The 15,971-nt window shown below is 40.7% G+C and overlaps 1 protein-coding gene across 2 annotated transcripts in view; it reads left to right on the top strand.

Annotated features, from left to right (window-relative positions):
- Positions 1-15,971, top strand: part of Kiaa0895 (KIAA0895 ortholog) — a 90,178-nt gene that overhangs the window by 3,604 nt on the left and 70,603 nt on the right. The gene's annotated exons all lie outside the window — the stretch shown is intronic.

Raw genomic sequence — 15,971 nt, 5'->3', positions numbered from 1 at the left:
TTGGTCTTTTTGAGACAGGGTCTCCCTGTAGCCCCAGGTGGCCTGGAACTCACTATGTAGACCAGGCTGTCCTTGAACTCACAGAGATCTGCCTGCCTCTGCCTCCCGAGTGCTGGGACTAAAGGTGGGTGCCACCATGCCCGGCTTTTTTAACATTTATTATTTTATGTGTATAACTAAGTGTATTGCCTACATGTATGTAAGTGCACCAGTGTCATTCAGTGCCGTCAGAGGTTAGAAGAGGGTGTTGGAACAGGTGTTATAGATGGTTGTTCACTGCCATGTGGGTGCTGGGACACAGCAGTTAGTGCTCTTAACTGCTGAACCATTTCTCTAGCCCTGGATTTTTGGTTTTTGGGTTTTTTTGTTCTTGTTTTTGGGTTTTTTTTTGTTTTTGGTTTTTGTTTTGTTTTTTTGTCTTTTTGAGACAGGGTCTCCCTGTAGCCCCAGCAGCTGCCCTGGAACTTACTATGTAGACTAGGCTGGCCTCGAATTCACAAAGATCCGCTTGCCTCTGCCTCCCAAGTGCTGGGCTTAAAGGCGTGCGCCACCACGCCCGGCATGATTTTTGGTTTTTTTGAGGCAATCTTCATGTATCACATGATAGCCTCAAATTTGCTGTGAGGTTGATGATCTTGAACTCCTGATATTCCTGTTTCCACCTCCAAAGGACTGGAATTATAGGTGTGCCATTATATACATCTTATAGTTTATATATTACTTTTCATACCTCTATTTCATAAGCATATGTTCACAGAACTTAATAGTTTTATTTATTTGTGGTGTTTAGAGACAGAGTCTTATCTCACTATGCAGTCCAGGCTGGCCTGGAACTCAGAGGCCCAGGTTAGTCTTGGGCCCAGGTTAGTCTTGAATTTACAGTAATCTTCCTACTTCACCCTTCTGAGTGCTAGAATTAATAGGCATGCCCCACTATGCCCAAATAAACTTAGTTGTGTGTGTTTTTTTTTTAATGTGGGCCCACCCATATTAAAGTGAAATAGTTCTTAAATATTACAAAATAACAAAGCCATTTTTTCTTGTGGTTTTTTTGTTTGTTTGCTTGCTTGCTTGTTTATTAAGACAGTCTCACTATGCAGCCCAGAGTAGCCTAAAACTCTAAGCAATTCTGCCTCAACCTCCCAAGTACTGAGATTCCGAGTGTACACCATCATACCAGGCTAGCAATCAGTGATTCTTAAACATACACATCCTTTGAGCATCAAGGAAAAATAGCCCCTTAAATTGTATTCAAGGAAATAGAGCAAATTTATTGTACTCCGCTGACATTTGTGGTGAGCTCCATGACCTTCTGCCACTTGAAGTTCCTCCTTACCTCCTGCTTGCATGGTTCATCTGCGCTCTCATTAACCATTCCAAATGCCAGAGTTAATAAAATCCATTTCACTTCCCTCTTCCCATCTTTTCATACTCTAACAATATCCAATTATGTTAATCCAGTTTCCCCTATAACAAACTATTCCAAAATTGAGTCTTCTTTAAAAAACAATCTATTTATTGTAATTCTAGAAGCGAGGCAGTCTTAAAGTCAAGGTTCCACAATGAGTAGATGGTCTTCCTGCATGGCAGAAGCAGAGGGGCAAGAGAGAATGTGTGAGAGGTCAAGAGGTCATACTTAGAGATGTGGTATTAATTCATCAGGGTGAAGCCCCCATGCTCTCCCATTAGGCCCTGTCTCCCAACACTATTTCACAGGAGAGTTTATTTCAGTACCTGCTTTTTTGGAAGTACATTTGAACCTCAACACCAAATTTCTTCAGTCCTATCCCTAGTCTTGTCCCTCGGTCCTCAAGTTCCATTCACTAATGAATTGTCAGGAACCACAATATCCTACACACCCTGACCACGCCATTCCTCAAACCTTCCAATGATGTTGAATTCTCTCTCCTCCTCATCCACCCACATTTATTAACAGCTCTTGGACTCTAATCAATACTTTAAAATATCCCATCTCTAGCTCTTAAGCTATTTTTGTAGGGTTTATTGTTTTGAGGCAAGATCTTGCTATGTAGCTTTAGCTGGCCTGGAACTTAATATGTAGACCAGTTTGGCCTCAGACTCATGGGTGATCTTCCTGCCTCTGCCTCTTGGGTGCTGAGATTACAGGAACGTACCACCATGCCTGGTTCCCATCTCTAAGAGTTGGGGTTTTTTGCGGGGGTGGGAGCGAGGGGGCTTTTGTTCTAAGCCGCCAACCTGGCCTCCTGGTTCTAATCTTGAACCCTTACCTCGTCTTCCCTGTTGCTCACTCCTGCCACACTTACAAGTCCCTAATTTTTAATCCATCCCTCTTTCCAACTTTTGGCCAAATAAAAATGTTAGTGCTCAGATATGGTTTCTGTGTCCATATCCTAATCTTAACCTCCTACCTTATCCTTTTCTGCGAGGCCGCATGTAAAGTAGCTCAGTGGAATCCAGTCCCTTCACATAGTGGATGAGGAAACAAGGCTGCAACGGGACCAGAATTTCCAGAGCCTGCCAATGGCCCTTACCAAATATGTGACTATAATATATACCAGAGATAAATTAGCTTATAATGCCAAAAGAAGCAAGGCTTGGAGGTACAGACCTGTAATTCTATCTACTTGGAAGACTGAAGCAGGATGCTCACAAGTTCAAGGCCTGGCTGGGCTACAGTTAGTTTAGGGGAGTCTGGGCATCTTAATGAAACTGTGTCAAAATATAAAATAAAAATATGGGGGGTAGAGAGATGGCTCAGTAGTTTAGAGTGCTTCCTGCTCTTCCAGAGGACCCTAGTCTAGCTCCTAGCACCCATATCAGATAGCTCACAACTGCCTGTAACTCACGTTTGGGTATTCAGTTGTATGCCATTGATGTATGTGTCTATTTTTGTCCCAGTACCATGCTGTTTTTATGACTATATCTCTTTAATATAGTTTGAGATCTGGTATAGTAATCCCCCAAGAATTGCTCTTTGTGCTCAGAGTTGCTTTGGCTATCTGGGGTCTTTTGTGCTTCCATATGAATTTGAGGATGGTTTTTCTAATTCTAAGAAATATGTCATGGGGATTTTGATTGGAATTGCATTGGTTCTGTATATTGCTTTTGGTAGAATGGTCATTTTCACAATATTAATTCTTCTAATCCATGAGCATGGATGGTTTTTCTATCTTCTGGTGTCTTCCTTAATCTCTTTCTTTAAAGATTTAAAATTTTCACCAGGCGTGGTGGCCTTTAGTCCCAGCACTCCGGAGCAGAGGCAGATGGATCTCTGTGAGTTCAAGGCCAGCCTGGTCTCCATAGTGAATCCCAGGCCAGCTGTGGCAACAGGGAGACCCTGTCTCAAAAAGACCAAAAACAAATTTTTTTTTAATTTTCATTGTAGAAATCTTTGATGTTTTTGATCAGGTTTATCCCAAGATATTTTATTTATTTAATTTTTTTTAGGCTATTGTGAATGGGAGGGTTTCCCTGTAGTCTTTCTTCACTTACTAATTGTTATTGGTATAGAGAAAAGCTACTGATTTTTGTAGGTTAATTTTGTAACCTGCCACTTTACTGAAAGTATTAATCAGGTCTAGGAGTTTTCTGGTGGAATTTTTGGGATCTCTTAGGTACGGTATCATATCACCTGGAAAAAGGGATAATTTGACCTCTTCTTTTCCAGTTAGTACTCCTTTAATTTCCTTTTCTGTCTTATTGCTCTAGCAAGTTTCAAGCACTATATTGAAAAGGAGTGGAGATAGTGGACATCCTTGTCTGGTTCCTGATTTTAGTGGGAATGCTTCAGTTTTTCTCCATTTAGAATAATGTTGGCTGTGGATTCATTGTATATAGTTTTAATTATGTTTAGGTATGTTCCCTCCTATCCAGTTCCCTTTAGGACTTTTATCATGAATACATGAAATCTTTTTTTTTTTAAATATAAAGAAGGGACCCTTATAATCCAAGTACTTGAAAGACTGAGGCAGGAGGATCTCCACAACTTCCAGGCCAGCCTAGGATACACAGTCAGTTCCAGGCCAAGTCAATTCCAGGCCAGCCTAAATGAGACCCTGTCTCAAAAAATAAAAATAAGCCGGGTGTGGTGGCACATGCCTTTAATCCTAGCACTTGGGAGGCAGAGGCAGGCAGATCTCTGTGAGTTCGAGGCTAGCCTGGTCTATCTAGTGAGTTCCAGGACAGCTGGGGCTACAGGGATACCCTATCTAAAAGAAAAGTTTACTAATGACTTCAAGGCAACTTAGTAAGACCCAATAAATAAATAAATAAAGAGGGCTGGCAAGATGGTTCAGCAGGTAAAGTGCTTCCCAACTAGTCCTCTTTCTACATTCATGGAGTTTTTTTGTTTTTTGTTGTTGTTGTTTTTGTGAGTCAGTGAGTTTAATTAGGGTTATTTACAGGTGCATGGGCTACTTACCAGGACTACACTTCTGAGGAAAACATTTCTCTCTCCCAAGAAACCATTGCTTCTTTGGTTGGGATTTTTATTATTTTGTTTTGCTTTGTTTCTTTTCAGTCTCATGTAGTCCAGAGTGGCCTCTAATTCATGTAAAGGTGAAAGGAGAAAACAAGCTCCACAAAGTTGTTGTCTGACCTTCACTGCACCTACATACACTGCAGACATGTAATAAATAAATCTTAAAAAATTTAAAAGGAAAAAAGGGCTGGGGATGTATATCAGTGGTAGAGTGCTTGCTTAGCTTGCTTGAGCCTCTAGGTTCAATGCCCAGTTACATAAAATAAAAGATTTATTCTAGCTCACAGTTTCAGAGGTTTTACTTCACGGTTGGCTGACCTCATTTCTTTGGACTTGATATTACATCATGTTGGGAGCTATGGCAGAGCCAAACCACTCAACTCAGGGTCAGGAAGCAGAAAAGAATGAAGAGGTGTCCAGGGTCCCACCATACCCTTCAGAGGAACACCCCCAATAGCATGAAGGCTAGACCCCACCTCTTAAAGGTTCTGCCTCCCAGTAAGCCTTTAGCCCATAGGTCTTTTAGAGCCTTATCCATACCACTATTTTTCTTCCCCCAAACACTATACCTATGTTAATTATATATAATAATGGCTTTCATTATGATATTAGCGTACATATGTATAATATATTTTGATCATTCATCGACTACTACCCTTGCTTGTCCTCCCACTCCTGTTCATCCCCCCCCTCTTCCCAACTAGTCCTCTTTCTACATTCATGGAGTTTTTTTTGTTTTTTTGCTGTTGTTGTTTTTGTTTTTGTGAATCAGTGAGTTTAATTAGGGTTATTTACAGGTGCATGGGCTACTTACCAGGACTACACTTCTGAGGAAAACATTTCTCTCTCCCAAGAAACCATTGCTTGGTTGGGTTTTTTTATTATTTTGATTTGCTTTGTTTCATTTTGAGACAGTCTCATGTAGTCCAGGGTGGCCTCCAACTCCCTCTGTAGATGAGGCTGCCTTGAGCGCCTGGTCCTTCTGCTGCCTCCTCCCAGTGCTGGGATTGCATGGGTGTGCCACTGCCCAAGCCTCCTTTATGCTTCACTTGCTTCTTCCTTAGAACTCAAGGGAGCCATTTTAGTAACATTCTCCTTGGCTCTTGGCCCTCCTTGCTGTGTTAACTTGCGAGTCTCTAACTTCTTTTTCTACTTCTCCTGGCTTGCTAAGTTAACCATTTTCAAGGAAAAGATAAGATACTGAGCCATTTCCATTTCAAATTTGTCCACCCAACTGGACCTATAAAGTTGCTCAGAATCCTTCCATTATCCTTTTGATCCCTACCATATGTTTTACCTTCTACCTCTTTCCTCAATAAAAATGACCTTACCATCCACTTTGCTTAGTTTTTAATGCCAAGAAAAGTACTTTTATGTTATTCCCTGAGAAACGTGTTGTCTGCCACTTCTGTGGCTTTCTTACCCTGATCCTGCTATCAAATTTCCCTGACCATCCCCTTGAATATCTAAATATGAGCCCAGCCCAATATTATGTCTTAAGAGATTTCCAGCCTAGTCTGCTGTGAGGTTTTTTTCTACCTTACAACTCAATTTCTACCATTTTATTCTGGCATGATTTTATACCTACAGAAAAATTGTAAAATGTTTATATACCCAAAACGACATATATATATATATGGCAAAGATTACTGGGTTCTAGGAATCACTTCAATTACTGATGTTAACATTTTACTATATTAGCTTTACCAACTAGATATGTGCCAGATAGATAGATAGATAGATAGATAGATAGATAGATAGATAGATAGATAGATAGATAGATAGACAGATAGATAGATGATAGATAGAGAGATTTGATTTAAATATCTGTTTATGCTTACAAACTCTTAAGTATTTGAGGGTAAAATGGCATAAATATGAGCTACTCAAAATAGCTCAGAAGCTAATGGGAACATGTTCTGAGAACTGCATTATTACTCAGGTTTTTTCTTTTTTATTCTCTCTCTCTCTCTCTCTCTCTCTCTCTCTCTCTCTCTCTCTCTCTCTCCACATGAGTGTGTGCCACAGCAAGTATGTGGCAGTCGATGGATAATTTTCTTCTACCACAGGCTCTAGGGATCCAAGTTAGATCATCAGGCTTGCACAGCAATTGCTTTTAACCACTGAGACATCATGTCACTCCTCATTACTCAATGTTATTGTAAAAATACCAGAGTGTATTTATATAAACTAATAGAACTTTAATACCATTCAATGATATAATCATATGTAAAAAAACATCATATCTGTAGTCTTTTTTTATCTGAGACATTGTTATGGACCACATGACATATATATTATATAGTTATATAATCATAGTATTCTCTGTGGATGGATTGGATTGATGGATGAATGTATCGATGAATGGAAGGATGGATGGAAGAGTGGAAGGATGGATGGATGGATGGATGGATGAATGGATAGATAGGTAGATAGATAAAATCTTGTTGGCTCTTCCTCTGTTCTACAAGTTAATGACTGACAATTCTAAATTCCACCTAGAGTGTTCTTGTATGCCTCTACACACTCCCTAGCTCAAGACGGGCTTATTTGAGACACAATGGATGAAGAAGAATTATCTTAGATCATACATTAAATACACAAGTGCTAACTAAAGCTGCTGAGAGGAGAAAAGGTCTGTGTATAATCTTTGTGGTACCCACCATGAGATAGCAAAGATGTTCTTTTATAATAATCTTGCCTAGTTTAGGAGTCATAGGATCTTTGAAGAGATCCCAAGTTTGTGTTCATGAATAGAGAAAATGAATATATCTAAATAATAAAACTTTATTGGTTTTCAAATTATTTTTATTATAAAAGTAAGGGAGAATGGAGCTGGAGAGATGGCTCAGCAGTTAACAGCACTAACTGCTCTTGCAGAGAACCAGGGTTCAGTTTCCGGCACCCACATGGCAGCTAACAAACATCTGTAACTCTAGTTCCAGGGGATCCAACACCCTCTTCTGGCCTCTGCAGGCATTGCATGACACAGGTGCACTTACTTATATGCAAGCAATACACTCATACACATAAATAATAATAAAATATTTCTTTAAAAAACTAGTGAGGTGGCGCATACCTTTAGTCCCAGAACTTGGGAGGCAGAGGCAGCCTGGTCTACATACCGAATTCCAGGGCAGCTGGGGCTACAGGGAGACCCTGTCTCAAAAAGACAAAAAATAAAATAAAATAAATTAACCTAGTGAGAAATTTGACATTGTATTTGAGAAACTAATATAACATCTGGTTTCATCTAGGTAATTGCAATTATCAGTGAGTTCTCAAAATGATCACCCAATATTTTGGTTCTAATTTTACTCTTAGTGTCCTTCATTCTTGAAAATAATTGCTCACGAATGTAGGTGTTGCAAAAAAAGTGATGGTACCAGGTGTGGTGGCACACACCTTTAATCCCAGCACTCAGGAGGCAGAGGCAGATCAATCTGTGAGTTCAAGGCCAGCCTGGTCTACATACCAAGTCCCATGCCAGCTGGGGCTACAGGGAGAACCTGTCTCAAACAACAACAAAAAAAAAAAGTGATGGCATGAATACAGAATAACTATAAAGCAAAAGTCATTTGTCAGGGCTGGAGAGATGGCTCAGGGGTTAAGAGCACTGGCTGTTCTTGCAGAAGACCCAAGTTCAATTCCCAGCACCCACATGGTGGCTGACAACCATCCATAACTCCAGTTCCAGGGGATTCAGTGGCCTCTTCTGTACTCCTTGGGCACTGCATGACACGGATGCACTTACACACATGCAGGCATTAACACTCATACACATAAAAATGAAAAATAAATTTTAAAAATTTAATTAAAAAAGTCATTTCTCTCTGGGAAGATGGGACCTATACAAGTATAGTAAAAAAGACTTGAGCAAATTTCCCTTAGGTTGAATATCATATACAGGTCTGTGTATTCCATTTGAAAATTGGCAGATAACATATTTATGTCAACTGAAGACAGAGTCACAAATACACCAAAATGCTATTTTCTTGGAATTCTTGAAATTGTTTTCAAATTCTTGTATCAAATCCAAAAGCTAAGCTATATATTTGCCATAAACAGGACTGTGTTTATGTAACATTTTAAAATGTATAAAATTGGGATTAGAGAGATGGCTCAATGGGAAAAGGTGCCTGCCATTCCAAGCCTGCCAATCTGAATTCAATCCCCAGCATCCACATAATGGGAAGACAAAATCAACTGCAAGTTGCCCTCTGACCTCTACATATGTGCTGTGACACAAGCAACACACACACACACACATACACACACACAAAATAAATATTTTAAGTTTCTTAAAATTATTTTTATTTTATGTGTATTCATGTATTGCCTGCAAGTAAATGCACCTGTGTTGTGCAACACCCGAGGAGGCTAGAAGAGGCTGTTAGATCTCCTAGAACTGGAGTTATGGACAGTTGCTAGCTGCCATGTGGGTGCTGGAATTAGAACCAGGGTCTTCTGCAAAAACAGCCAGTGTTCTTAACTGTTGAGCCATCTCTCCAGCCCCAAGAATTTTTTTTTTTTTTGGTCTTTTTGAAACAGGGTCTCCCTGTAGCCCCAGCTGGCCTGGAACTCATTATATAGAACAGGCTGGCCTCGAACTCACAGAGAGCATCATACCTCTGCCTCCCAAGTGCTGGGACTACCATGTGCCACCATGCCCAGCTCCCCAAGAAATATTTTTAAAATGTTGCTATTAGACTTGTTCAGGCAGAGTTTTAAATAAATAAATAAATTTAAAATTCACTAAAAATGCTAAATCTGGGGGCTGGAGAGATGGCTCAGCGGTTAAGAGCACTGACTGCTCTTGCAGAGGACCTGGGTTTGATTCCCAGCACCCACATGGCAGCTACAAACTCTCCTTAACTCCAGTTCCAGGGGAATTCAAAGCCCTCTTCTGACCTCCAAGGCATTGCATGACACGGGTGTACTCACATACATGCAAGCAATACACTCATATACATAAAATAATAAAATATTTAAAAAATAAAAATGCTAAATCTGGAAACCAGTTTTCATTGTCAAGTTCTGGCACAATTTTTTTAATACCACAAATGACTTAATAACGTGTTGCAGATCATAAAATCTTTTCAACATTTTTCCTTGACTTAACTATGTTATTTCTGAAAAGTAAATAATATTGCCATAGTCAGCATCACTACTTAAAGAAATTCCTGGAACTGGCAATAATTTACTGCCCTGACTCTAATGGCATTCGATCTTCATGATGATTTGCATGACATTAGGACATTATCCTTTGGGGTTTTTTTTTTGTTTGTTTTTAAAGACAGGGTGTCATGAAGTCCATGCTGACCTGAAACATGATGTATAGCTGAGAATTACTTTGAACTTCTGATTCTCCTGCTTCTACCTTCCAAGTGGTAGAATCAGGGCCATCAGCTACCACCCAGTGTGATGTATGCAGTGCTAAGTATCAAATCCAGGGTTTTGTGTGTGCTAGGCAAGTAAGTTAGCAACTCAACTACCTCCTGGTACCCTGGTGCTATCCATTTTCAGTGCTTTCATACATACCTTTTCTTTATAGACTGTCCTATGATGCTTGATTAAATATGAGTTGGGGGGCGGTAACTGCATCGTCTACTGTTAATTTTACGAGTTCCTCTTTTCTCTACCACTACCCATCACAGGGCATTGTTACCACCAGGTATATTGACAATGAGGACACTAAAAATGGCTTTAACTTTTTTTTTTTATTTGTATAATAAAAGTCTCTTGATTTAGTTGTGTCTTATTTTATTTATTTATTTATTTATTTATTCATTTTTGGTCTTTTTGAGACAGGGTCTCCCTGTAGCTCCAGCTGTCCTGGAACTCACTATGTAGACCAGGCTGGCCTTGAACTCACAGAGATCCGCCTGCCTCTGCCTCCCGAGTGCTGGGATTAAAGGTGTGCACCATCACACCTGGCTAGTTGTGTCTTTTTAAAAAAATTTTGTTTGTTTTGAGACAGGGTCTCTCTGTAGCCCCAACTGGTCTAGAAGTCACTATGGAGATCAGACTGACCTTGATCTCATAGAGATCCACCTGCCTCTGCCTCCTGAGTGCTGGTATTAAAGGCATGCACCACCACACACAGCTTTATTGTTTTATTTTACATGTATGAGTAGTTTGCCTGCATGTAAGTGCATCACATGCATTTAGTGCCCATGGAGCCAGAAGAGGGTGTCAGATCACCTAGAACTGGAGTTAAGAATGGTTGTAAGCTTCTATGTGGGTGCTGGGACTCAAACCTGGGTCCTTTGTAAGAACAGTAAGTGCTCCGCCTGCTGAACCATCTCTTTAGCCCCTACTTGTATCTTTTTATGGCACTAAAAAAAAAAATATTTCTAGGATGGCAAGATGGCTTAGTGGGTAAAATGCTTGCCATGCCAGCCTGGTGACCTGAGTCTGATCCCTGGAACCCACATGAAGGTGGAAGGAGAAAATTGACCCCACAAAATTATCCTCTCACCTCCACACAGGTGTGTTGGAACACACACGCACACACACACACACACACACACACACACACACACACAAATAGTAAAAATAAATTGATTTTAAAAGATACTCTTTCAATGACATACTCATCGTTAGTATATCTACTAAAAATGGCAAGTTGAGGGCTGGAGATGAAGCTCAGTTGGTAGAGTGTTTGCCCAGCATGTGCGAAGCCTTGAGTTGATTTTCAGTAATGCACGAACCTGAACATGATAGCACACATACCTAACCCTAATGCTGGGAAAATAGAGCAAGAAGGATCACAAGTTTAAGCTCAGAGGCTAGAGAGATGACTCAGTGACTGAGATGCTTCCTGCTCTTTCAGAGGACCCCAGTTCAGTTCCCAGTACCCATGTTGGATGGCTCATAAACACCAGTAACTTCAGCTCCAGAGGGATCTGACACCTCTGCCCTCTGTGGGCACCTGCACTCATCTGCACACCTACATTCGAACACAGACAGACATACATACAGACATACATACATACATACATACATACGTACAATTTAAAAATTTTTAAAGGGCCAGGCCTGGTGTTGCATATCTTTAATCCCAGCACTCTAGAAGCAGAAGCAGGCAGGTCTCTGTGAGTTTGAGGCCGGCCTGGTCTATATAGAGAATTCCAGGTCAGCCAGCTACATAGGGAGACCCTGTCTCAAAGAATAACGAAATGCTACCACATAACTAGATTTTACAATAGAACCTGAGTTGTAATTTTTTAAGAGGCTCACACTCTACTGATTCAGCTAACCAAGCACCTAGTTATAACTTTTAAATTTTTTTTATATTTAGCAAACTCATTTTCAGTTCCTCTGTTTTGTCCTAATAACACCATCCTTCATACTTACTGAATTTGGCCATTTGTTTTTGCATATAATGCTTTTGCAAATTAGAGTCTTTGAAATCTTGCAAAGGGCTAGAGAGATGGCTCAGCAGTTAAGAGAATGTATTGCTCTTGCAGAGTACCCAAATTCAGTTCACAACATCCATATCAAGCAGCTCACAGTCTCCTCCTGTAACTCCGATTCCAGGGAATCTGACACCTTCTAGCCTCTGCCAGCACCTTCACTCACCCACACAAACATACAAAAATATATATAATTAAAAGTAAAATAAATTTTTTTAAAGTAAAAGCTGTACCCAACACTCAGGAGGCAGAGGCAGATGGGTCTCTGTGAGATCAAGGCCAGCCTGGTCTACATATAGAGTTCTAAGTCAGCTGGGGCTACAGGGAGGCCCTCTCTCAAAAAAAGAAAAAAAAGGGGGGGGCGCTGGCAAGATGACTCAAGAAGCAAAGGCACCCACTGGTGACCTAAGTTCAATCCCCCAAAACCCATGGAAAGGTGGGTGGTGAACCAACTCGACAAAGTTGTCCTCTGACCTCCACATGTGTACCATGGCATGCACACATACAACCCCCCCAAACACAAATTATAAATAAAATTCAATTTTTAAAAAATTAGGGAGATCTCAGGCTAGAGAGCTGGCATAGCCATTAAAGGCTCAGGCTCACAACCTAAAAATTAGGGAGATCTCATGGGGCTGGAGAAATAGCTAAACTGGTTAAGAACACTGGTTGCTCTTGCAGAGGACCTGGGTTTGACTCCCAGCACCCACATGGCAACTAACAACCATCTGTAACTCCAGTTCCAAGGGATCTGACACCCTCTTCTGGCCTTTCTGCGGACTTCGCACAACACAGGTGCATTACATACATGCAGGAAAAACATTCATACACATAAACATAAATAAAAATTTAAAATTAGGGAGATCTCAAATAAGCTAATGATATACCTTAAAGCTCCAGAAAAATGGTAAGCCAAACCCAACTGCAGCAGTCGGCAAGAAATACTAAAAGTCAGAACAGAAATGAAATAGTGGCTAAAAGAACAGAGAATTAACCAGACCCCCCCCAAAAAAATGTTTCTTTGAAAATATTATCAAGATTGAACAACCCTGGTGTTGGCATACACCTTTAATCCCACCACTCAGGAAGAAGAAGCAGGTAGATCTCTGTGAGTTTGAGACCAGCTGGGTCTACATAGCAACTTCTAGGCCATCCAAGGCTACATAGTGAGACCCTATATAAAAAATGAAAACAGATTGACCAAACTTTAGCCAAACTAATCAAAAGACCCAAATTAATAAAATTAGAGATGAAAAGGGAATTGTTACAATGGACTTCATATAACTTACTGAAATTTAAACCTGAAGAATTAACTTAGACCTATACTCAACTTTACACTAAATGGGGAACAATTGAGGCCATTTCCTTTGAAATTCCTTTGAAATCAGGCACAAGACGAGAGTGCCCATTCTCTCTAGTCTTATTCAATATAGTGCTTAAAGTCTTAACTAGATCAATAAGACAAGAGAAATGTATAATTTTTTTTATTTATGTGTTTATGTGTGAGTGGGCACATACCACAACATACACGTGGAGATCAAAGGATGACTTGTGGGAGTCAGTTCTCTGCCAAGTAGATTCCAGGGCTTGAACTCAAGTTGTCAGTCTTGGCAGGAAGCACCCTTATCCACTGAACCATTTTGCTGGCCACAAGAAAAAGATGTAAAAGGCATAAGATTAGAATGGAAGAAGTTCAACTATCCCTATTTGCAGATGGCATGATTCTGTGCTTATAAAGATCCAGTGGTGGGACTGGAGAGATGGCTCAATGATTGAGAGCGTTTGCTGCTCTTCCAGAGGACCTGGGTTTGTTTTTCAGCACCTGGAGTCTAACAACCACCTGTAACTCCAGCTCCAGTGTATCTGATGCTTTCTTCTGGCCTCTGCAGGCAGCAGCTACACATGCAGTGCACATACATACATGCAGGTAAAACACACATATGCATAAAAAGAATAAATTACGAAAGAAGACCCACCTTTAACTCCAGCACCTGGGAGGCAAAGGCAGGAGGAGGTCTGTGGGTTAGAGTTCAACCCAGTGGGGGCTACATAGTGAGATTCTGTCTCAAAAACAACACACACACACACACAAAAATCCATGAGCTCCACCAAAAAAACTTCTGAATCTGATACTTTCAGTAAAGCAGCAGGATACAAAATTAATGTATAAAATATCAGGGGCTAAAGAGATAGTTCAGTAGTTAAGAGCACTGGCTGCTCTTGCAGAGGACCCAGGTTCAATTCCCAGTTACCCACATGGCGGCTAAAACAACCATCTATAACTCCAGTTCCAGGGGATCCGATGCCCTCCTCTGACCTCGTCAGGCATTGCATGACACAGGCACACTTACATGCAAGCAATATACTCATACGCATAAATTTTTAAAAAAGAAATAAAATATTCTTTAAAGTAAAGAATAACATGAAATAAATCTAAGCAAACAGATGAAAGACTACATTGAAAACTTTAAGAGGCTAGAGAGATGTCTCAGTGGTTAAGAGCACATGCTGATCTTGAAGAGGGACCAGAGTTCAGTTCCCAGTACCCACATCAGGCATCTCACAATTACCTGTTAACTCCAGCTTTAGGGAGTTCCAACACCTCTGGTTTCTATGGATACCTGCATTCACATTCATATACAACCCCCCCCCAACACACACATATACATGCATGCACATTAAAACAAACAATAAAAACTAAAATAGGCTGGGTGTGGTGTCATACACCTTTAATTCCAGCACTTGGGAGGCAGAGGCCTTGTGATTTCAAGGCCAGCCTGGTCTACATTGCAAGTTCCAGGAGAGCTGGGGCTACAGGGAGACCCTGTCTCAAAAAGACCAAAAAATATAAAATAAAACTTTGTCAGACATTGTGTCACATGCCTTTAATTCCAACCTGAGAAGCAGAGGCAAGTGGATTTCTTAAGTTCAAGACCAGCTGATCTACATAGTGAGTTCCAGGCCAGCCAGGGATACACAGTGAAACCCTGCCTTGGAAGGGAGGGAGGGAGGACTGGTGGGAGGGAGGGAAGAAGGAAAGCTGGTTTAAGACACTGAATAGAAAAATTAAAAAGGGTACTAAAAGCTAGAAAAGCCTTCCATTCTCCTGGCTTGGCAGAATCAACATTGTGAAAATGGCTATAGTACCAAAAGCAATCTACAGAGTCATTGCAATTCCCATCAACGTTCCAATGACATTCTTCACAGAAATAGAAAAAAATCCTAGATTTTGTATGGAAACATAAAAGACCACAGACAATCCCAAGCAGAAAGAACACAGCCAGAGGCCTCTCCTTACCTAACCTCAAACTAGACTGCAGAGCCATAATGATAAAGACAGCATGCTACTGGCACAAAAAGTAAGCATGCAGACCAGTGGGACACAAGAGAAGACCTGGAGATAAACCCACACAACTTTGGATACCTAATTTTTATATAATATTTTTGTTTATTCCTTAAGAATTTAATACATGTATACAATGTATTTTGATCATATCTACCCTTCAATGACCCCTCCAACTCTCCCAGACCCTAGCACATCCCCCTCCTAATTTCATTTCCTCTTCTTTTTTATTAATAACCCAGAATGTGCATGGAGGTGGGTCATCCACTGGGGCAACCTTTCAGTTGCCATACCCCCAAAGAAAAATGATTCTCCTTTCCCTAGAAGCCATCAACTGCCCATAGCCCCTCAGCTAGGGGTCAGGCCTCATAAGAACCTCCCATATTCATGAAATTTTGAGTAGCTTGATCTTGGGCAGGTAACCACAGATACTTGAATTCATGGGTGCAATGTCATGTCCAGAAGACAGCATTTCAGACCGCTTCTCCCCATCTTCTGGCTTTAAAATTCTTTTAAAGTCTTCTGAATTTCTTGGAGCAGGGGCCGATATAGATTAGACATCTATTTCTTGACAAAGATGAAAATACATGCATTGAGCCAGGCTTGGTGGTTGCACTCCTTTGGTCCCAGCACTCTGGGAGGCAGAGGCAGGCGGATCTCTGTGAGTTCGAGGCCAGCCTAGTCTACATAGTGAGTTCCAGGACAGTTGGGGCTACAGGGAGATCCTGTCTCAAAAAGACCAAAATAA

Source organism: Nannospalax galili, unplaced genomic scaffold (genome assembly GCF_000622305.1).
Source record: "Nannospalax galili isolate Female #2095 unplaced genomic scaffold, S.galili_v1.0 scaffold1149, whole genome shotgun sequence".
Taxonomy (NCBI): Eukaryota; Metazoa; Chordata; class Mammalia; order Rodentia; family Spalacidae; genus Nannospalax; species Nannospalax galili.
Note: the sequence above shows the minus strand (reverse complement) of the source record. Positions and strands in the feature narration are given on the sequence as shown.